General features: G+C 46.2%; 1 protein-coding gene across 4 annotated transcripts in view; it reads left to right on the forward strand.

Moving 5' to 3' along the window:
* Window positions 1-22,203, forward strand: part of PDZD2 (PDZ domain containing 2) — a 377,862-nt gene that overhangs the window by 167,030 nt on the left and 188,629 nt on the right. The gene's annotated exons all lie outside the window — the stretch shown is intronic.

Raw genomic sequence — 22,203 nt, forward strand, 5'->3', positions numbered from 1 at the left:
TGTGTAACAGTTCATACCCATGACCCCAGCGCTCTGGAGTCTGAGGCAAGAGGATTGCCAGGAGTTCTGGGCTATCCTGGAGTATACAGTAAGACTCCTCTTTCAAAATAAAAATACAACCTGGTTGTGTGAGGACAGGTCAAAGGTCACAGGAGACCAAAGCCTCTGAGCACTCTATGTATCATTAGCCTCTAGGAGATCCCACTGCCACCCCCATCTCAGCCGCATCCTCAACACCTATAGGCAGGTCTGACTAATGCAGGGATGCAGTGCTGTTGACACACAGCTTAGCCATCAGCCAGTGTCTGTTCAGTGTCCTTGAAAGTATGTGTTTTAGCCTCCCAGAGCCTCCTCACTGACTAAGGAGGTAAGAGCTCATCTGGGGACAGTTCTGTGAGCTATCTCCTCAAACTACACCTTCAGGCACTTGTGTTTAACGTTTTATGGTCTACCATCTTTAAGTAGCACACACCCAATAGGTAAAGAAAGTGCAAGGCCTTTAATCCTAGCAAACCTTTAATCCTAGCACTCAGCGGCAGAGGCAGGGATCTCCGTGAGTTCAAGGCTATCCTCACTACATGACAAGTTCCAGGATAGCCAGGGGTATACAGTGAGACCCTCTCCCGTCAAGAAGAAGAAAAAGAGGAAGACATGTGTCTTCTTCTCCTTCCTTCCTCCCTTCCTTTCTTTTTTCTGTTCTTTTGCTGTCTTGGTTTGGTTTGGGTTTTGAGTTTTGTTTATCAAGATATGGTTTCTCTGTCCAGACTGTCCTGGACCTCACTCTGTAGATCAGGCTGGCCCCAAACTCAGATATTTATCTGCCACTGCCTCCCCAGTTTGGGAATTAAAGGTGTGCACAACCATCACCTGGCTAAATGTTCCTTCTTAAAATGGATGTGTTATCTTTCTGTTACCATAAAAACCATCAGAAATGGTCAACTTCAATAAATAGGCTACAGTGCTTTGGCTGATAGTTTGAGACTTCATCCCATGATCAGCTGGCCCCATTGCTTTGGGCCTATGGTGGCGTATCTTGGTGGGAGCCTGTGTCAGAGAAACATCATTAATTTCGTGACTGAGAAGCGGGGTTGGGGGGAGGGGAGAGGAAAGAAAAGAAAGAAACCCTTCTGAGGGGCCCGCCTCTTGTAGTTTCACGGCCGTACCATGCTGGAGGGCAAGGCAATGGGCCTGTGGCAGCTGCTGCAGAATCAACTGGTCTTCAGTCTTAGGTTGTGCACTGCTGTCACAGGCCCAGAGTCTTATTACACAGTGAGAATTAAGTCCATTATGCTTTTCCTGGTCCCCCTGTGTGCAGCAGTGTGTATGGTTTGTTATACTAATCAGGTGGTGGGTAAGGCACACTGGCAATCTCAGAAGTTGGGAAATCGAGACAGGAAGATCAGGAGCTCAAGGTTATCCCGAACAACATAGTGACTCTGAGGACAGAGTGGCCTACGGGAAATGCTGTCTTTGAAACAAACAGTCAAAATCCCGAATGAGCTAGGCAACCCTGTCTCTTAGCAACCTGTGCACCCTCTATATTTGGTCCATAGTTCTGTCAGGCATATCAGCTATTGAGAATGTGGTCGTGAATCCTCCTGGGTCATAGTTTGCCATATCCATAATTGTCCACCTCAAAAGAGAAATAGAAGTATTGTGTTAAATGAGTTTTCACCTGCTGTGGTGACATAAGGGGTTCATCATTGGTACCCCTAACCCTCCAGTCTGACTTGTATGTGTTGAAATAGAGTAAAGCATATTCTGGTGGCCATATGCTCATTTCCTTTTTCCATAGAAAACTAGTAGTAATTTTATTGTTTTTTGGTGGGGAACCTTACACAATTTTTATAGATTTCCACAGCTTAGTTGATCTGTATCCTTATTTCTTTCACAATGCTTTTTACCAAGATGGCGCTCTGCTGATCAAAGGCAAGGTGTAAGCAAAGGCTTTTCCCATCGCTTGTAGAAATTCTGTTTACAGAAGGTAGCCTAGTCTGCTGAGAAGTATTAAAACAAATCATATATCTAATCGCTCTAGGAGGAGAGGGGGAAGTCTGCTGCACTTAATTCCCACACGCAGTATGGATCTAGGTATGTTGAATTTTGAAACAGAATACTGTATCTGGAGCCCTCCGCACAGAACCCAGATACATTATGCTAGTGTGTGCTCTTTTGTTGTTGTTGTTTTGGTGTTGTTGTTTTTTGTTTTTTTGTTTTGTTTTGTTTAGCCAGGGTTTCTCTGTGTAGCCCTGGTTGTCCTGAAACTCACTCTGCAGACTAGGCTGACCTCAAACTCACAGAGATCCACTTGGCTCTGCCTCCGGAGTGCTGGGATTAAAGGTCTATGCCATCACCACCCAGCTTGGTGTCCGCTCTTAAGAGTGAACTAGTGCATCCCACCCAGTAGGCTGTAGCCCATGGGTGAATGGGCTCTCCCTCTAGGTTCCAATGAGCTGAAGTCAAAGCCAGTAGAGCAGCCAGATCTACAGACTCTGCCTGGGGTCTTATGGCCAAAGGAGAATAGGCTCCCACCTGCCAACTAGTATGGTTTTTACATTTTTTTAAAAGCTCACAGAAAACTTGAGGCAGAAACCATAGGTGGCCTGGAGAGCCACAGTACTTACTGTCCTGGCCCTTTTACAGGAAGGGTTGACAACCTTGACCCTGCCTGCATTAGCAGTTAGGCGGGTGTTCCCAGATTTCCTCAGGGTACCCTAAGAGCCCACAACAAGTCTGAATATAAAGCTGGAGGCCAACAAAAGTTTATTTTGGATTCAATTAACCAAGCAGTGAGGGCCTGATTTCCAAAAATCCCTGGGTTTAGTGCAGCCACTGGAGGGACCCTGGTGGTGCCTGGTCTATGCTGGGGAAGTGGCAGCCATCTTTTCTGCTCAGAAGGTTCATCTAGGACACTGGGCACCCGTGGTTTCTGACTCACTTTTGTGGAATTGGTCCGCAACTCTCTGAGCCCCTTCTCTGTCTTTTCCTGAGCCTTCCTGGCTCCTGCGCCAGGGCAAGGCACGGAGTCCCTGGGGCAGCAGCCAGGCCTCTAGCTTCTCTATTCTCCTGGCTCCTTAAGGTGCTCGGAAGGTTCAGGAAGCCTGCTGGGTGTTCAGTGCTTCATGAAGGACACTAGCTATAACTGCAACTCTACAAACTCAGCAGGGCCAGAGGCTGAGGCAGGGAGCTGGGCTCCTAGTGTTCCCTGAGATTCAAGCTTGTCCTCACGGGTTTTCCTCCATTTTACTTTTATTTCCTTCCCAGTTCCCTGGGCCACTGACTTTAGAAGTAGCGCCCTAGTGGTGACTGTTGACCAGTTCCCTTGTCACAAATCTGTTGTAGTGTGTTATTCCCAAAGTTCTACTGCCCTTATCAAACCCAACTGACAAAAACCCAAAAGCAAGCAAGCAAACAAAAACCCTTTTCAAAATAAAAGAAGATAAGACTAGACACAGGAGCACGAAGCACTAAGAAAAAAGAAGGGGGCTGTGCCCACAGAGGGCCCAGCTTGGTAGTCGGTACACCCTGTGATCCCAAGCACTTTTGAGGTGGACGCAAGAGGACCCAGAGTCAAGGTCATCCTTAGCTAGTGATAGTGAGTTCAAGGTCACTGTGAGCTACAAGTGCTGTCCAGAGTGCTCTGTATAAGCCCCTGTTCTACTAGCAGAGTTCACGTCACAGCTCCGGAATCAGAGCCCAGAAGATTTTAAAAATTAACTTCTAGTCAGGTGGTAGTGGAGCACGCCTTTAATCCCAGCACTTGGGATGTAGAGGCAGGCGGATCTCTGTGAGTTTGAGGACCGCCTGGTCTCCAAAGCGAGTCCAGGACAGCCAAGCCTACACAGAGAAATCCTGTCTCCAAAAACAAAAACAACAACAACAATTAACTTGTAGTTTTTAACTTTGAAAACCAACAAGGGCCAGTGAGACAGCTCAGTGCATAAAAATGCTTGACACAACACCTGATGGCCCGAGTTTGATTCCTAGGACCTGACATGGCAGAAGGAGGGAACCAGCTTCCACAATGTGTCCTCTGATCTCCACACACGTGTTGTGCCACAGATGGACACACACTAAATACATGAATGTAATTTTAAAAGTAATACATTCATTTACAAAAAAAAAAGTTCAAAACACTAAACTGCCCCACAAAGGTGTGGAGGAATATTCTACAGTTTGTCCAGAGGCACTGTTCTCTAAAAATCAATTAAACACAGCGAAGACAAAGGGGCACACATTGTGTCTATGTCCTTCACAAACCCGGGGGTTCTCAGTGGACGGTTTTCATGGACACGGTACTCCAATATCTCCAACACCAATTGACAAGAAGACCCCCTGCCTCCTCCTTGTTCCAGCACAGTCAGGGCAGCTCCATCACAGAGAGACCAGCTGTGATGAAGGCGAGGCCGAGAATGCCTGGAGGCTTTGCTTATTTGACCCTTCCATCCTCCACATCTGCATCTTCAGCAGCGTGGGATGGCAGGAACCAACAGCTACTGCAGCCCCAGCATCTTCCCTGGCTTCCCCAAACCACCCCAGGTCGCTTTACTTGAGAGGACCCTGGAGAGCTCTCAGCAGAAAGAGGTTGGGGCCCCCAGCTCTAGGGAGAGGACTTTGTGTACCTCCTCCAGTGTTAATACCAGCTGTGGGAGAAAACAGGAAGAAGTCATCACGTTTGAGTTCAATTCCCAGTGACCCCAGTTGTTCCTTCGATTGGCTTTCAATTTCTTTCCTCCCCCACAGAGATCCTCTTTGAAGACTTCTTCTGTTTACAAGGCTGCTGGAGGCTTCATTTATCATTGCAGCTCTCCTTGAAGAAGACTTGAGAGTTTGCAACGGTTAAGATAGATGTTTGCCGTTGTGCGCTTTCTTTATTTCGATCTTACCAATGGCCAGAGAAGAGAGATTTCGCTCTTCCTTTATAAGTAATTATGCAAAGGGAAAATGTGGTAAACAAAGGCCACAGGTTTTGAGAACCTCTGGCTGGTATTATGAAGCATGTGATTGGCAGGTGTTGATGCTGTAATCATGAGCAAGTCTGAGGTTTAGAACTCAAATCTGATGCCCCAAAGACAGAGCCATGAAAACTGAGCTTCTAGGGAACAAAGAGAGAAAGAGAACTTTTATTCTCAAGAAGTTCATTTGGTTATGATGGTTTCTTGGAAGGTGGTGACCTCTAACGGGTACATGTGTGTGCAGGTGCCTCAGGAGTCCAGAAATGTATCGGATCCTCTGTTATGGGAATTATGCGCAGCCGTGAGGCGCCTGTTGTGAGTTTTGGGAACCAAACTTAGGTCTTCTGATAGAGTTACGCATGCTGTAAATGACTGAGTCCGTGTGCCTATTTTTCCAAGACTCATTTTGGTTTACTTGTTAAATCTTGCCATTAAGGAAATATTTTGTAGAATTGTTGGTTTTTCTGTCTGTCTGTTTTTAGGTTGTTTGAGATAGGATGTAGTGAGAGGTTCGGTTTCTTTAGAAACACAGTTTATGTTATGTTAGTGTGGTTTTGTTTTAATCCCAGGTGTGGGATAAGAAACTGATTCACAGCAGGTGATTATGATTTGTCTCCTGCGCTAGCAAGGGTGTGATCTTGGCCAGCTGCAGATAGTTGCAGCTGGGGCCTCTAGAGAGGGTATAAATGGGAGAGCCCTGAGAGGGCCTGAGGTCACTGCTGCTGGTTTATCCTGCTACTATATTTGCTGGTTTTGGGTTTGCTATTGTTTGGTTGCTCGTTTGCTGGACTGCTGGATATTCTGACTATGAAGATTGGACTTGCTCCAAGGAACCCAATGCCCCAATCAGCAGGAAGTAGCCTACAGAGGTCTACGAACCCTCTCCCCTCTAACCTTCTTTCTGTCTTACCTAGTGTGGGGGTTGGAAGGGATTAGGCTGGAATAAGGGTTAGAAAGGAGGATGAGAGCTATAAAAACCTAATAAAAAAGATTTATAAAAAAAATACACCAACAAACAGGATCTCACACAGTAGCCTGAAATTCTCTGTATATATCCCAGGCTGGTTTTAAATTTGAAGCAATCTTTCTGCCTTAGCCTGCTGAGTACTGGGATCATAGGTGTGAGCTCCTATGCCTAGCAATTGACAAACATTTTCAATTACAAAGTAATGTGCATTCAATTCAAGAAAGCATTAAAAAAAAAAAAAAAGAATGCATCACCTGTCATTCCCCGACCCTGTGGTCACCACTGCTAATATTGGGTGAATATTTTTCTAAATTAGACACTTACATAGTAAAAAAAAATGCACACAGTATTTATACATCCATCTATAGGTAGGGTTTGGTGGTCTTTATACACTTACACTCATGAACTTGATGAGCCTTGACCCCATCATAGGTGAAATGTGTGACTCTGGGCAATTTCTTTTCTTTCTTTCTTTTCTTTCTTTCTTTCTGTTTTCTTTTCTTTTTTTTTTTAAATTTGGTTGTTGTTTTTTGCTTGTTTTTTGCGACAGAGTTTCTCTGTGTAGCCTTGGCTGTCCTGGACTCACTTTGTAGACTAGACTGGCCTCGAACTCACAGCAATCAGCCTGCCTCTGCCTCCCCAGTGCTGGGATTAAAGGTATGTGCCACAACGCCTGGCCTCTGGGCAATTTCTTAACTTCAAACTTTACATATATAAAAGGGAAAATAAAGAAAACACTATCTAGGATTAAAGGAAGCTAATGTATGTGAAGACTTATCACCATGTCTGACACACAATGAGCATTCAGCACACGTGAGCTGCTATTAACTTGTAACTTTCTCTTGTCACTTTTGAAAACATATGACTCGATATGCCTTGCCGTGGCTTTGGAAGACTCCCAGTTTCCCTTCCTTTCGTTTTTGTTGTAGTGAGGATTTGCATATATTTGAATCCTTCACACAAGTGAGTTCTGAGCCCACAATTATAGTCATTGTTCAAGCGAATGCTCATGCACATTTGCAGGTAGGTGCCAGCATGCTATGCATGCCAGCACATCAGAGCTCACAGCACCTCTACAGGGTAACTGCATTATCCTCAGTTATAAATGTCAGAATGCAGACCAACATCAGAGCAGAGCAGAGATCCAAGCCCTCCTCTTTTGTGTCGGGCTCGCCCCGCCAGCCCAGCGCCCAATCAATACAGGGTATGGAGACAAGCCCCCAGCAGCTTCCTGACCAGCCTCCTACTGATTCCCACACAGACAAGAGAGGTACCCTGGTCTCAAGTCAGGAAGCATGTGCACATGTGCCATAGTGTATGTGTATAGTTCAAGGAACAACTGTGTGGAGTCTGTTTCCCCCTCTCACATTTATGTGGGCTCTGGGAATGGAACTAACGTCACTAGGTATGTGCAGGGAGCCCCTTTACCCATGAACCATCTCACTGGCCTCAGCACTTCCATCTTTTTCACTGTGTTTCCCTCACCTTGGGGAGTGGGAATAATAACATGCACTGTCCCTTCCTGGTGTGTGAAAAGATAACCAGATGAAAGTGGTGATACTCATAACATGACAGAAGCCTTTTATTAGATACTTAATGACTGCTTACTCTCCTTTTACTACCAATTACGACGTCTTACTAATAGCAACGTTAGCACTTAGGTTTTTACTACCACGACTGCTTTTAACAATGTTGCCATGCTGATGATGATTCAAGGTGCTTCCACCTCCCCGGACATCAACAGCTTTTGCTGGTCTCGCTGATGTTCTCCCTCCCCAATTCTCCACGCAGAGCCTCACCAGATGCTGCTTGCTACCCTGGCCCCTTCTACTTGTAGAGCTCTCACTTGCAATCCTAGTTACCTTCTATGGGCCCTCCAAACTCTTCCCCTTAGCGGTGCATCTACAGGCGGGTCCATCATCCCTTGCATGGGGTTAGGTGACTCCTTTGTACAGTGCCATTGGTCAACAACATGGCTTTGAAAGGTTGAGGTACAAGGTTTAGAGAAAACCTTGGGGGGGGGTTCTTTCTTCTTCCTTTTTTTTTTGTTTTTTTTTGTTTTGTTTGTTTGTTTGTTTTTTGTTTTTGTTTTTGTTTTGTTTTGTTTTGAGACAGGGTTTCTCTGTGTAACAGGCCTGGATATCCTGGACTCTTTGTAGACCAGGCTGGCCTCGAACTCATAGAGATCCACTTACCTCTTCCTTCCTGAGGGCTGAGATTAAAGGCGTGTGCTTCCATGCCCAGTAGAAAGTGGGTTTTTCATTTGATAGAAATTACTCAAAGCTTCACGGGTCCCTTTGCTCTCTCCAAGCAGGAACCTCTCTAATGGAGAGAGAGAGAGTCACGGTGGACCTGACCAGGGATCTTGGAGTTAGTGGACATGAAGTGATTAGGAACAGGCGTCTGATTCTTGAGGTCAGTTCGGAAGGATTGGACACATGCCATCCCTGTTCAGTATCCACTGACTTGTACCGGGAGACATTTTGATATATCATCATAAGAGAGCAAGCCAAGGTGAAGCGCACAATTGAATGGTAATTGCTTGGGAAGAGAAGGGTCACAGTGGTTGAACTTAACGATGCAAAAGGAGTGATCATGGAAAGAGAATTATAAAGGAAGGAAGGTGAGGCAAAGGCGAGGCCTTCAGCTCACTTGTCAGAAAATGACTAACCTTCTCCTTGTAGGGGGACGTTAGCGAAGGACAGACACCACAAAGACTGTTTTCAAGGCTTCTGATTTTTAACAAGGCATTACACATGCACGTGCATGTGTGCGTGTGTGCGTGTGTGCGAGCGTGCAGGAGTGCGCATGTACGCATGTGTGTGTGAGTGTGTGTGTGTGTGTGTGCGTATAATTACCTATTGAATGTAAAAGAGGTTTTTCTAAAAACCAAATAGCAGGTACAAATTAATATTACCAGATTTAGTCAATAAAATAATCCCATGTGGAAAAAAAAATCTCACCAGGCTGTGGTGGAACACATCTATAATCCCAGCATTTGGGGAAGCAGAGGCAGGGGCAGAGGCAGATGGATCTCTGTGAGTTCAAAGCCAGCCTGGTCTACAAAGTGAGTCCGGGACAGCCAGGGATACACAGAGAAGCTCTGTCTCGAAAAAACAAAAAGCAAAAAACAAAACAAAAAGAAAGAAAGAAGAAAAAGAAAAAAAAATCCCACGTCCTATTTGGGAGCTGGAATGAAAATGTATGTGCTTGCATCTGTAATTTAAACGCAAATGAGTCTCTTGTATTTTATCTGCCAAGGCTAGCACAAACCCATTTGAGAAGGTGTGTTTGCAGAGAAATAGGAAAGCCTCTAGAATATTCTGTAACTTGGGGCATACTTAAGACTTTACAACAGACCCTTCTCAGTGACGTAGTGCTCACTATTAAAGCCATCTGGAAAGACTGGGCTTGGACCAGGCCTACAGGTCATAGCAGCTGCAATGGGTTTTCTGTCCAGTGACAATTCTCGGGGGCCAAAGACAAACACCCCCTGTGATCTGGAACACGTTTTCTTGTTTTGCTTTTTGGCTCAGGACAAGAGGAGCTCCGAGTGTGTGGTACAAGCAAAGGAGGTAGACATGAGGGACAGAGGTCCACACTGCCAGGTGTTGTGTCTCTGAAGGGAAAAAAAATCCCCTCCAACTGACAGGAACACTTACTAGTGGGGTTGCCTTTGAGTGAGAGTCTGCACCAGGCCAGGTGTGATGGCTCACATCTGGAATCGCAGCACTTGGGAGGCTGAGGTAGGCAGATCACAACCTCAAGGCCGTGAGCTGCTCAGTGAGGCCCTGTATCAGAACCAAACGTAACAGACTCTATCCGTTTAGTCAGGGGACTCTTTCAGCGTATACTTCATAAATTAAATGGATTTAGGACATCTGGTTGGAGTGGGTAAACACACTCCACAAGTAAAAATCACCCCTGGAAAACTCCCAGGAGGAGGATGGGGGTGGGGTAGGGGGTGGAGGGCGTCTGGAAGGCGGAGCCCATCTGAAGTAAATTCTGACAAGAGGGAGTGGTGGAGTGAACTGGGGGCCACAGCGAGAGAAAAGAGGTGGGTACGCAATCTAGGAGCTAATGATAGCAGAAGCCAGGCTCGGTACGGAAGGAAGCTAGAGGCTCTTAGACGTTGGAAGAACTAAGTGTAAAAGAAGTCGTAGAAAAGAGACTGTTTAGGCAGAGAGGGTATGGAAGTGGGGGGTGGGGTGGGGACCCCTGACAGGGAAAAAGGAAACCACTTTTATACACAAGGAGTTCTGTCATCCAGTGTACACCAGTTTGCTGAGTGCTTACTGCTCGTGACCACTGAGGCAAGAGGTAGGTCCTACCCCTGTATATGATCGCTCGTTTCAGGATTTTTCAGCTTACCTGGTCCGGGGCAGGAGGTCATTTATCAAGAAAACCTTTGCAGTGGGATCGGGGGTGGGGGGTGCATCTCTAAGGTGAATTTTGAATGATAAATGAGGGGGTTTTTGTTTGTTTGTTTTTTTCTCCAAGAGATCAAAATAGGACAATGACCGTGGCATACCCGCCTGAGCTGACTAGCTACTTATTATTCAACATTAATAGCTTGGAACGATCAGGAAAGGTTGAGAACTGTGCATCTCCTGACCTGTGACCCCAGTACCAAGTGAAAATCAAACCTTAATCCCTGCCACATGCAATGGGTATTAGCAAGCAGGTGCAGACTCCATCCCAGGACCCACTTGGCTAAGTTTGGCGTCACCTCCAAGGAACCTCTTGCCAACAGTTTCAGTCAGAAGCACACACAGCCTTCCTCTGAGGGCCGATCACCAGACGTGGGCATCAGCCCCAGAGACGGAATCCTTAGGGGACCCTGGTCTGTCTATTTAACTAAAGCTGGCTCGCAGGAGTGGGGAAGCTGGCTCATCTAACTCAGGGAGCAACAGTAGAGATGCTCACCGCCTCTTCTCACCAAGTCTTTTGACTACCTCAAACTCCACCGGGTGAAGAAAAGATTTCTGATTTCCAGACTGGTAGCTATGAAACCTTCTGCTGCAGATTTAGATAAATGGTTTTTCAAGTGCTTGCTGCAGCTACAGAGGCTTGAGTCCTGATAAGTGTCCTTCAAACGTTAGCTCACAGCCTCTAGGGCGTAGAATGTGGTCGGCATTGCTTGAAACCACAGTCTGCCCCTCAAATGTTTTAAAGTAAATTTCAGAAGAGATGAAGAGTGTAGGGAACATTCCAGGCCACCAGCGGGCTTGGGTGGGGGTGAGTGTACAGGTGACCTTTGCTTAGTCTGTAGGCATTAAGCCCATGTAAATAGACTCTAGGAAGTTAAATTTCAGAGAGTCTTTTACATTAAGGTCTGTGATTGGCTTGATTTCTTTCTTCATCTATACTTCAAGTATCGTGGTAACATCTGCCACATGGGTTTGGGAATGGTTAAAAGAATATACAGGGGCTGGGCATGTATGTAGCTCAGTTGGTAGAGTGCTTGCCTAGCATGCACAAATCCCCAGGTTCAATCCCTAGCGTGGTATAAACCCGGTGTGATCCCAGCATATGGGCAGTAGAGACAGGAGCCTTAGGAGTTCAAGGTCATCCTGGGCTACATAGCAAATCTGAGGCCAGCCTTGGATACCTGTACTAATAATAAACAAACAAGTAGAGACTATGTAGGAAAGTTTAGCAGGAAGCCTGCTCTACAGTAAACTCCCAATACACGTAGCCATGGTCCTTTCCAAATTTATTTATTTATTTATTTATTTATTTATTTATTTATTTAGTGTGTGATGGGGGTTGGGGGGCATGCACGTGCCATAGAACGCCTACAGAGGCCAGAGAATAACCAGCGTGAATTGGCACTCTTCTTCTACCATGTGGGTCCCGGCTCGAACTCAGGCCATCAGGCTTGCTGGCAGGTATCTTTACCCACTGAGCAAGCCATCTTGCCAGCATAGCCACGGTTCTTTTTTCTGTCACTATTATTGTCAATGTTGGGAAATTAGTAGTTGTTTTCCCAGGATCCATCTCTGTGCCTGAGGCATACAGGTGCCTGATGAATACTGGTTGAATAAATGAGTGTCAACCAATTTTTGGTTAATATTCATTCCTGAATCTACTGGATACCTATTATGAACCACAGTATGTGCCTGTCCCTGGGCCTGGTTCATAATAGGCATGCGACATAATTCAGGAATGAATAATAAGCAAAAATGGTTGACACTCAGCCAGTCCTCACCAGGCACCTTTTGGTATTAGGCTGACCTTCCTTGAAAGAGCATAGAGTCTACCACAGTGAGCAGAGAGATGAATGGCTGACAGGAGCCAAGGAGGGCCTTGCAAAGGTTCTAGGGGGGTGGGTTTCATGGAGAAGATGGGATCTACATTGACTCATGAGAGGCGAGTAGCAATTGGCCAGGTGATGACAGTCAGGACGTCGTCAGTTTGTGTGTGTGTGTTCAGAACTGTGCTCAGAGAAACCAGCATCTGCATAGCTGCGCAGGAAGCTCATCCTCTCCCCCAAGTGCCACACTTTCTCATCAACTACACAGGAACCACCCGTGTTTTCTGACTGTAAAAGGTAGAACTGTTGTCATCAAGTCTGGAGGGTGGGGGAGGGGAACCTCCCTCTCTCCTCTGGTTTCTGTTAAGGTGATTTATGCTCTATCTAGGAATGCGGCTTTTTATTTGACTGAACCAGTTGAAGTCTCCAAGGCACAGCTGCGCGTCCTTTTCTCTCCCACCCCATTTTTCATCAAGCAGTCTTGCAAACATTCATTAGGTAGAAGCTGGCGGCGGCTCCGGGTTAGGTTGTTGCGGGGGGGGGGGGGGGGGCGGGGGGCGGGCGGGCGCAACGGATGAGGGTTGAGACTGCACGTATCTGTACAGTCTGGCTCTTGTACTGACGTCTGGAATAGGCAGAGAACAGCAGAGGGCGTGACCACAGCACAATAGGCATTCACTTAGGAAGCCCCAGTGAGAGGTACCCTTTGTCCCCCTGTTTCAGTTCCCCTAAGGTCAACTCTGACTTCCTCTAATTGGCTTCAGGCTCCCATAGCAAACTGGCTTGTCGTCAGGACTACTTCCCCTGGGCTCAAGTATTTGGGGGTCTCTGCATACAGAGGTCAGCAGACTCCATAAAACGTCTGCAGTGCCAAGGCCTTACCCACCCCCACCCTCCAACTTGGGTGTTAGGAGCAAAGCAGGGCTCATATACCCACTGTGTTTATGCATAGGCTTACACAGCAAGGCTTGATGGAGCTCTTCCTAGCAGCGCTGCAGTGTAAGAAAGCAGCAAAGGGAAAAGACTGAAAGTGTAGATTCTTCGTGTCTTTTAAAGGGCTCACAGTATTAATTTCTCAGCTGAAACATTTTTCACGCTTTGAACTGGGAAGTCGTTTGGGGGTCTGCTCTGTGTTTTGGAGGATATGTAGCTACATCCCAGGCCCCATACTGTAGGCTTTGATCTTTTTTGTTTGTTTGTTTTGTTTTTTGAGACAGGGTTTCTCTGTGTAGCCCTGGCTGTCCTGGACTCGCTTTGTAGACTAGGTTGGCCTCGAACTCACATCAATCCACCTGCCTCTGTCTTCCTAGTGCTGGGATTAAAGGCATGGGCACCCAGCAAGCTTTGATCTTTTTAAAACCTACTTTATTTGGGATTACTTATCTCTCTTTTCCCCTTCTCTGCTCCACACCCTTCCAACACCCCAACAGTAGGAGAGAAGGCTAGTGGGGGGAAGGGTTCTTTTTGGCTACTTTCTGCCGTTTAGGGTCATTGGCTTCAAGCAATGCCAATCTCTGTTGTCAGTGTATTCAGCCAGCAACTGCAAACACAGCAGTGGCCTTCTCTTTGTCCTCTGACTGTCCCCTCCAAGCACTCTTCTCACAGCCCTCTGTCCTCTTTCTCTCTAGGCTTTCCTACCTATACCTTCTCAGAGTCTGCATCAGGAGACGTTCTAACTGGCAAAGACCACACCTCCACACGAGGCAGTTTCCTGTCAACCAAGGTCACGGTGCCCTCTCAAGAGGCTGCCAACAGCTGCGGACAAATTGGGGCAGCTCCCACATCCCACACCTGGGATCAAAGCCAAAACATGTTTACGTAACATAACTGAATGTTTCAAGAAACCAAAATTTCCACAACACCTTATCCACTAGACACCAGACGCACTCCTCCCTGCAGTTACGACTACACAAACATCTCCTCTGTGCAGTGAGGGGAAAATGCAGAATAGGCCCTGGATGTGAACCCCAGGCTTACATGCTCAGACAGCATCACAGATGCTCCATGTACACTTTTGAACATATTCTCCCTTCTTTGAAAAGCTTCACTGTGAGAGTGGGAAATGTTAAGTAACTCACCAGAGCCCTGTGGGATGTGGACTTTCTCATTCCATAATATCTCTAAGCAGACATAGATTCCCTCAGAGGTGATGCTTGGAGAGATGCGGTGAGAACCCAGTAAGTTAGTGAGTTTACTGGAAAGCCAGTGATGGAGAGCTCAAGAGAGAGGTAGCAGTGGGCTGGGGAAGCCAAGGAACACTTCTGCAGTCATCCCAAGGGTCTTTGTGTGTTTGTGGGCAACAGGTTGACTGGAGTGGTGAGTTAGGCACCCTCCCCCAAGGTCTAAAGTCAAGGGCTCTACCTGATTGTGGAGATGACACAAGATAAGATTTGGACGCAAAGCACTGTGTAAAAACTATGAATAGGCATGATGTCCACATGGGCTCTGAGGTCCGTATCCTCAACTTACAAGTGTGTGGCCACAAGCCATATGCTGCTGATCTTATGGGCCAGTGTCATTGTCTAGGGGAAAATGCCTGTACTTCATGTCCTGCTGGGCTGCCAAGGCCCATTTGTCAATGACATCAGTCCCAGGAATGAGATTCTGTGGACATTTAGGAGGGGGTACTATGAAGGAAGTGCTTGGGTCATTACTGCCATGCCCCCCAAAAGACTGGGAGACCAAAGCTCTCTGTTTCGTGCTTCCTGGCCAGGAGGTACTCAGTGTCCCCAACCATCACTTCCCAGTATTACTACCCCGACCAAAGGCCCAAAAGCAACCAGTCTACCTAAGCAGGGGCCAGAAATTGTAAAACTGTGAGGCAACAGCAGGGTCTTCCGTTAAGAAGTTAATTCTGTCTTTTGCTACAGTGAAGCAAAACTTACCTCGAGTATAAAAAGAAGACTTGCCATATGTCAAGCCTGAAGTGATTTAATGAGTTAAAATGTGACAGGCCTACAAAAGAACTTGGATCTAGAACGTAGACATGGCATACTGGGTTTTTAGTATTTGGTTCTTTGTATGTCACTAACAATTAGAATTCTTGCTGTAAATAACAGCTTTGGAATCGAGGTCTGCAAAGATGTCCTGTGGGCACCACGCTTTCTTTTACTAGATGCTTGGAAAGACCACAAGTTGTTACTTTTGGGGGTCAGTTACCATCGCTAATGGTTTAGTAACTTCTGTGGGAGCATGAAGGAATAGTGTTGATGGCATCTTCCCAAGAAGGTCTCAAGGGGAGAAAGAGGCAGTGTGGGCATCTTGAGGTGCCACTCACGTAACTATATACTCCACACCAACTGAAGACCGTTTTGGTGCTGGGCATCATGTTCCTGCTAACCATATCTGGAACACCAGTACATCACCACTCCATCCATATGTCAACTGACTGGGGAGGGCTGGCATTGTTAGCTAACGGGCTCTGTGTCAGAATCCTGAGGTTCCTTCTTGAGCCTTGCCCAACGTCAGCCACTGACACTGGCTTTGTATCTATGGACAGCTCCTGGTCTGCATGTGCTGGGAATCTTGGGGAGTCTTCTGGGAATTTCCACTCGCTGTTTCTCTCTCGGGCTTTTTATAGTTCCATAAGCTTTGGATCTGCTAGCAAACACTCATGTACTGGTGCCTCTCTCTGTTTATAGCCTCAGGATAAATCGTCCTAATGGGAAATATCTGCCTTTAGGAGTGATTTAGATCAAGGGTTTTTATTTCGTGTTTGTGTACAGCTCATCTGCCTTTCTAAAAACTATTTTGATGTCTTCTTCATTCATGTGACTTATCCCCTGTTGATAAACAACAGGACTCAATAGACCTCCTTACAGAGCCTGTTTGGATCTAAATGTAGCTGGCACTGGGAAATGTGTGACCCACCCATCTGTGTTCTCATGGGTGCTAAACCAGAAGACACCACGGGATTTGAAAACTCATAGAGGACATCGGATAAGAGCCCAGGAAATGACTGATGATGAGAGCCTTGCTCACCAGCATCCTGGGAATCTCCTTCTAATTCAGTTGTTTTAGGGTCTCCCAAAACATTACATTAGCATTGATGATGATGATGATGATGATGATGTAAGCTTAACTTCCAAATGAATGACTATCAGTTGTTTGTTTGTTTGTTTGTTTATTTGTTCTTTCAAGACATGGTTTCTCTGTGTAGCCTTGGCTGCCCTGGACTCACTTTGTAGACTAGGCTGGCTTCAAACGAACTCAAAGCGATCTGCCTGCCTCCGCCTCTCCAGGGGATTAAAGGCGTGCTCCACCACGCCCAGCCTTTGAGTACCAGTTTTTAAAGATTATTTTATTTTATGAGTATGACTGTTTTGCCTATGGGTGTATCTGTACACTGTGTGTGTGTGTGCGCGCGCGCGCGCACACACGTGGTACCCACAGAGGCCAGAAGAGAGTACCAGCTTCCATGGAACTGGAGCTAACAGACAGTTGTGAGCCACTACTGTGTGGGTTCTGGGAATGGAACCCTGGTGTTCTTCAAGAGCAGCAAGTTCTCTTAAGGGCTCAGTCATCTCTCCAACTCTTAGGTTTTGTTGTTGTTGTTGTTGTTGTTGTTGTTGTTGTTTAGAGTCTTCAGTCCTGTAAAAGATAACTAGGCACCTTTTCTGCCCTGAAATGGCTCCACCCTTCCCTTCCGTGGCTGTCCTAGGGAAAGACCGTTTCACTCTCTAGACCTGGTCTGTACTTACCCAGGCCACTTTGTTTTTGTTTTCAGTATCTTCTGCCACTGAACTGGCAGGAACACCTAATGGTGGGAGGTGGCAGCGTGGTAATTAAGCACGCCCCCTTTGAGTCAGACTAAATGGGTTTGAACTGGGGCTCCAGCATTTACTAGCTTTGTTACTTAAGCCCTTTGTGACTCAGTTTCTTTGTGTGACACAAAACCAGCAATTACTCCTACTTCCCAAAGACACTGCGAAACCGAAGTGAGCTAGATAGTGTGCATAAAACAGAACAGGCACGGTGCCCAGCGTCATAACAGCAAGAGTGTTATAATGCACAGCTATCATCAACGACTAGGATGATGAAGCAGTGAACCCACGGAATACACTTATGCTAATATACCTGTGTTCAATAACCAAGGGTGGGCGTGCTCTTAGCTACAAAGGTCCGGGTTGGGTGGACGATGGCATTTTTCTCATGAGTTAGTAACAACCACCATGGAAGCCCAGGCACTTTGCCCTCACTTCTGATGGAGTAACTGAGAAACACTGCAGCTCTGGCAGTTCTGGCAGGGTGGGGGTGGGGGTAGGGTGGGATGCGGGGCACATCTTCAATTTAGCTTCTGCCTAAACATACAAGACCCACTCAGAACGGCCGCTGATAAGTGAAGACTATCTATTGGTGATGTAATGAGAGCACTGCTCTTAGTGCTTTCTCTATATCTAACCCAAATTTTAATGGTGTATTTAGTCTCTTACCTCGCCTGTCCTCCGCAGAGATGAAGAACAGCTGGCCTGCATCCTCTTTATAGGAGAGTTCTGTTAAGTTTGCCTGGGGCACTTTTTCCGGACAGACTAAACAACTCCAGGTCCTTTACCCTTGCCTCTTAGGTTCTATCTTCCTGTCTCCTTAATCATTTCGGTCCTCTTTTGGAACTTCTCCAGCGTCTCTACATCTTCTTTTAAATACAGGACCTCAGACTGGACATAGTCTCTTGTAAGAGCGTGCCTGCTGTCAAAAATCGTTACTGCGAGCTCGGGAGGCGAAGTGCACTTTGTTTTACGGCGGCGGCTCTCCACTATCGTGACTGCTCTAGCACTGCGTGTGTTGTCTGGTTCCCGTCGATCCACTGGGCACATTCTTAGTCAATGCATGGCCTGCTTTGATTGTTCCTCGTTCAGTTTCTCTTAAATCGAGACGCTGAGCGCTTTTGAGTCTGTCCCTGCTGATTATCACCCCCCCCCAGGATACAATTTTGCAATCAGCCAACATGCTGAACCCCCCCCCCCCAACTGTCTTTAATGTGCCATTTCCTTAACTCATTGACGCTACTTTAGATTTCCTTAACATATAAGTGATTCCTACTCGCCCCTTGAATTCATAGTATTTGCAGTCTCTGGGTGTCCACAAAAAAAGAAAAAAAATTATTTCAAGATTGTTGAAACCAGATCCAGGATAAAATAATGGTGCACATTTGCAGTCACCCTTTGTTTACTGAGCCATTGATCTCTTTTCCAGTCAGTAGTGGAGCCTGGGGAGGGGAGAGACAGCCCAGTTCCTATCTTTCTGCTGTGCTGATGAGAATGTCACATGTTTTCCGAAGCTTTCCTGAAACTGAGATGTTACACAGATGTGGACCGATTGCTGATCCGATAGCTCAGACAGACCCTGAACTGGGAGTCAGTGGGGAAGAGGGCTATTTATTTGCACCATTCGTGAAACTGTGGATTACTTTAAACAGCACTGGCTTACTTGCCCATCATATGTTCTGTCCTAGATTGAAGGCACAGAGAAAGCTAGGTGCTGTTCACACCTGAAGCTTAGCTAGAAAGACCCTCACAAAGGCAAAGGCACCACTGGAATTAATATTAGAAAACCATTCAAGTTGAGCTTAGCTCCTGAGGAACTCGTTGGATTCTGAGATGTCATGTGAAAGGATGCTGGTGTACCATGAAGATGTCCACCTGGGGCAGACAAGCTGGAGAAGGGAAGGGAGGGGCCGTTAACATCCATGATACCCCAACTTCTTAAACTGTGGGTCACTGACCCAATAATAACGTAATGTGGGGTAGTGGAAAAGTTGGTGATAGTAAAAGGTTTTGTTTGGTTTCAGGCATTCCTGGGGTCTCTACCTGCTGCAGGGTGTGGCTGGCATACCCTGCACTCTACCTTGAACTCCCTAGCCCAGGGGCGGGGCTTCCCCTCTCCCAGATGTATGTAATTCAGATGTTTTGCTCTCTATCTCTTTCTCTCTCTCTTTCTCTCCCTCACTCCTCTTTTTCTTTCTCTCCCTCCAACCTCTCTCTCTCTCTTTTTCTCTCTTTCTCTCCTGCTCTCCTCTTTCTTTCTGTTCCTGACTCCTCCTTCTCTCTCCCCTGTCTGTCTGTCTGTCTCTGTCTGTCTCTGTCTCTCTGTCTCTGTCTCTCTCTCCCTCTCCCTCTCCCTCTCCCTCTCCCTCTCCCTCTCCTTCCCCTGCTTGGCTGCTGAGAATTGCTTCCAATAAACCGGCATTTGTATACTATATATTCATCTTGCCGTTAGTGCATTCCGTTATTTCAGTCAGGTTCCTTAATGCCCAATGGCCAAACATAAATTCAAAATAAAATCTGAGGTGGTTGCCTGCGCTGCATCTTGCAACTTCAGTATCCTTGGTGTTCTCTAACACTACCCCTCCCCCCCCCCAGTGTGTGTGTTTGTGTGTGTGTGTGTGTGTGTGTGTGTGTGTGTGTGTGTGTGTATTTGTGCATGTAGATGTCAGAAGACAACCCCAGGTGTTCTTCTTCTGGAGTTGTGCAGCTTGGGTTTTGGTTTTTTTGTTTTGTTTTGTTTTGTTCTGTTTTTTAGGGGTCTTTTTACTAGGGCCTGTGCTTGCCAACTAGACTAGCTGGCTGGCCAGCAAGTCCCAGATATCCTGTGTCAGTCTCCAGTCCACTCACGCCACTATGTCTGGTTTTTCATTTGTTTGTTTGTTTGCTTTTGTTTTTTAACATAGATACTGGAGGTCAAACCCAGGGCCCCTTACTTGCACAGTAGGCACATTACAGACTGACCTGTCTCCCAGACCTGCATTCTTGGTTCAGATCCCGCAGCATGAGCACATGGCACTGTGTGCGTCACCATGCCACACAGGAGGACTCTGCGGAAGCACCTCCCCTCACACCTACTTATGTTATGAAAACTGCGGTGTTTTGTCTATACAAAGCTTTCTGCTTAATGGGTCAGTGATAAAAAACAGACAAAATTTTCCTACAATCATTTCTTAGGATATAAGCATCACATTAGTAGTATCTCTTTGGGTTGATTCTATTAGAATATTTGGTTTTTAAAACTTGCTATTTAATTTGCCAAATTAAGGGCTTTTTGGGGTTTTTTGTTTGTTTGTTTGCTTTTTCGAGATAGGGTTTCTCTGTATGTAATCCTGGCTGTCCTGGACTCACTTTGTAGACCAGGCTGGCCTTGAACTTACAGAGATCCTCCTGCCTCTGCCTCCCGAGTGCTCGGATTAAAGGCATGGGTCACTGCGCCTGGCGAGTTTCATTTTTAAAAAAATTATTAAATGAACGATGACTTGTGTTATCATTAAAAGCTGGCTCAGAGGTTAAGAGCGCCGTCTAACTTTCCAAAGGTCCAGAGTTTAATACTCAGCCACCACCTTGAAGCTCACACACCTGGTGGTGGCAGGTGATGACGTCAGAGGTTGCTAAGCAATCTAGAGGTAGCAGCCTACATGCTAACAGCTTGGAATTAGGACAGAATTTTCAGCAACTTCTGAAATGGACCTAAACATACTTCTGCCATCTTATACTACATTTTTTGTTGGTGGTGTTTTAGTTTTTAGAGACAGGGTCTCACTACATAGCCTTAGCTGGTCTGGAATTCACTCTGTAGATCAGGGTGGCCACAAACTTATAGAGCTCTACCTTTCTTTGCCTCCCAAGTGCTGGGATTAAAAGTGTGCTCCACCTCACCTGGCCTTTACATGAAGCATGGACAACTATAACACATCAATCAACTGGAAATGCTAAGGATACCCCATGTCCTCAATAACAGGGTTTTCAACCAATAATTAGTTCTTTATGTAAAAAATAAACACACACCCATCACATTAGCATACAGATTTGCTTTCATCTTTAATAAATAGTAAAATTACATGTATACTAGAGAAGTGGATTTTTGTTTTTTGTTTTGTTTGTTTGTTGATTTTTCGAGACAGGATTTCTCTATGTGTATCCCTGGCTGTCCTGGACTCACTTTGTAGACCAGGCTGGCCTCGAACTCACAGGGATCCACCTGTCTCTGCCTCCCCAGTACAAGGAATAAAGGCATGCACCACCATGCCCTGCCCAAAGAAGTGCTTTAATCGGTTTATTTGTGCTATATTATCAGTAAATGTTTGATTTGTGTATCACATATATATACTTACATACCCAAGGTTGTGTAACAGTTTCTCGACCTAAAAGGAGTTACAAATGGAAAACTTATCACCTGGAAGCCAGATGCTTTTCTGTTGGAGATACAGTAGCCTTTTCTGAAACCATGAAGTCTTTTGAGGACTTGGCTTACAAAGCTGCTGTTCCTGGGGCCTCCGCCAGGTGGAGTTGTCTACAGGGACTCACGTTTTGAGATAAACTGTCAAACAAGGAATGCCGCAGCCTGGCATTCCTACCTGTTTCCGGTTTGCTCTTAGGCTGGTCTGAATGAAGCCACTGGGGGTAATCCGAGGGCTAGTAATTGGTAATTGTGGTAATCATTTACTGTGTGCTCCTGGGCAGCTTCTGGAAGTGGGCAGGTTTCCAGCCCTGGCTTGACATGGGCTTGCCTCTCCTGTGCTCCAATAACCCATTCCAGTGGCAGTAATGGGACTGGGAATTGCAGCCTTCTTTGGCTTCCTCCATAATAATTAATTGCGTGGAATTCCAAAAGACTTGTCCTTTGCAAAGCTCATTTACTTTCAGGGGCTGCAGGATGGCCAGGCAGAAAATGATAGCTTAAAGACGCATAGTGAAATGGAACTGTGCAGCATTTTGATACAAGCCCAAGGAGCTGGGAGGGTGTGTGCCTGTCTGTGCAAGTCCCAGGAGGGAGGCAAAGGGCTGCAGTGAGCTTGTTTGTACTGACATGCCTTCGTTTAACCTCAGGAGCTCTCCTTATCCCTAGATCAACTTTGCCTGGGAGCACTAAGTTGGAGCCCTCCGGAGCCAGGTGAAGTGTTTTTGTTCAAGCAGAAGTTCCTTAATGGTTTGAGGTTTGGCACAGAGGAGCTTTTACGTTTCAACAAGTGTTAGGAATGGAAACATAGAATAAAATACAATTGAATTTTGAAAAGCAATGGGATGATAGGGGGAGGGAGG

Source organism: Acomys minous, assembly GCF_964271855.1.
Source record: "Acomys minous genome assembly, chromosome: 5".
Taxonomy (NCBI): domain Eukaryota; kingdom Metazoa; phylum Chordata; class Mammalia; order Rodentia; family Muridae; genus Acomys; species Acomys minous.